Raw genomic sequence first — 1,952 nt, 5'->3', positions numbered from 1 at the left:
GCACTCCAGCCTGGGTAACAAGAGCGAAACTCCATCAAAAAAAAAAAAAAAAAAAAAAAAAAAGACTTTTTTCTAGGGTAGTTAAAATGACCTCTTCCACAAGCTGATTATCTAAATGGGATCTTGTAAAATAAGAACAAGCCCTAAAATAGGTTATGTTTTCTAGGAATACCAGGAAGCTCAAAATGGTAGAGAAGAGACAGACAGTATACGAGCAGGCTAGAAAGAAAGGCTAGAACTAGATTATGAATGAAAATCTATGATTTAGAGTTTTATTTTATAGGTAGGGAAGGAAGAACAAAGGAAGGTTTGTTTGTTTGTTTAAGAGACAGGGTCTTGCACTGCTGCCCAAGCTGGAGTACAGTGGCATTACTACACAGCTACTACCTCACTACAACCTTGAACTCCTGGGCTCAAGTGATCCTCCTGCCTCAGCCTCTCAAGCAGCTAGGACTACAGGTGTGTACTGCAATGCCTCTAGCTTTTTGTAGAGATGATTCTTGCTATGTTGTCGAGGCTGGTCTCAAATGATCCCTGTCAGCCTCCCAAAGTGTGGGATTCCAGGTGTGAACCATCATGCCTGGCCTCAAGGAAGTTTTAAACACAGGATAAACATAATGAGATTCTCTTCTCCTCAAGTCATTATTAAAGATCAGTGTAATGGCAGTAAAGCAGGTGGTAAGGAGTGGGTGGTTGGGATATGGTAAAAGAGGCTGTTGAAATATTTCAGGTAAGATATCAAGGGTCTAGTGTTCTAGGAGGCCATCAGGAAAATCTAAATGAGGTCGAAGATTTCATGCTTCCTCATGTTATGTAATTATTTACTTCTCTTTGGGGATCAGATGAAACTAACAGGTTGTGAGGATTAAAGCTAGGTACAATAAGGCTGATATATGTCTTCTGAAAAACAGATCACCTATCTGTAAATTAAGGGAGGGAATTACGTGTCCCTTAAAAATTTTTTATTAAAAATTCCTTTGGAATTGACACAAGTCAATAACTATTGAAGTTGAATTTAGGTAATGGGGATTCATTATACTGTTCTTCCTACTTTGTAAAAATGTTTAAAGACTTCCTAATAAACAATTTTCTGTGGTCCCTGCAAGTTGGGGGGTTGAGGTGGGACGATCTCTTAAGCTCAGGAGGTCAAGGTTGCAGTGAGCCTTGATTGTGTCACTGCAGTGTAGTCTGGGCAACGGTGCAAGACTGTCTCAAAAAAAAAAAAAAAAAATTTTTTTTTTTTTTCAAGCTCCTCTATAAGAATGATACTGGCGACTTTTAAATCCACGTATCCATGCATATTTCTTTCCTAAGAAAATAATACGCACATAAAGTGGTTAAGAAACTCTTGCCTAAGGATATGAACAGATACTTTACAAAAGAAGACATACATGAGGCCAACAAACATATGAAAAAATGCTCATCATCACTGGTCATCAGAGAAATGCAAATCAAAACTACACTGAGATAGCATCTCACGCCAGTTAGAATGGCGATCATTAAAAAATCTAGAGACAACAGATGCTGGAGAGGATGTGGAGAAATAGAAACACTTTTACATTGTTGATGGGAGTGTAAATTAGTTCAGCCAATGTGGAAGACAGTGTGGCAATTCCTCAAGGACCTAGAAATAGAAATTCCATTTGACCCAGCAATCCCGTTACTGGGTATGTATCCAAAGGATTATAAATCGTTCTACTATAAGGACACGTGCACACAAATGTTCATTGTAGCACTGTTTACAACAGCAAAGACCTGGAACCAACCCAAATGCCCATCGATGATAGACTAGACAGGGAAAATGTGGCACATATACACCATGGAATATTATGCAGCCATCAAAAACGATGAGTTGGTGTCCTTTGTAGGGACATGGATGAACCTGGAAACCATCATTCTCAGCAAACTGACAGAAGAGCAGAAGATCAAACACCGCATGTTCCCACTCATAG

General features: G+C 39.1%; 1 protein-coding gene across 2 annotated transcripts in view; it reads right to left on the bottom strand.

Moving 5' to 3' along the window:
• The window catches only part of CUL5 (cullin 5), a 107,413-nt gene that overhangs the window by 37,475 nt on the left and 67,986 nt on the right, over window positions 1-1,952 (bottom strand). The gene's annotated exons all lie outside the window — the stretch shown is intronic.

Source organism: Cebus imitator, unplaced genomic scaffold, assembly GCF_001604975.1.
Source record: "Cebus imitator isolate Cc_AM_T3 unplaced genomic scaffold, Cebus_imitator-1.0 Scaffold194, whole genome shotgun sequence".
NCBI classification, from domain to species: Eukaryota; Metazoa; Chordata; class Mammalia; order Primates; family Cebidae; genus Cebus; species Cebus imitator.
Note: the sequence above shows the minus strand (reverse complement) of the source record. Positions and strands in the feature narration are given on the sequence as shown.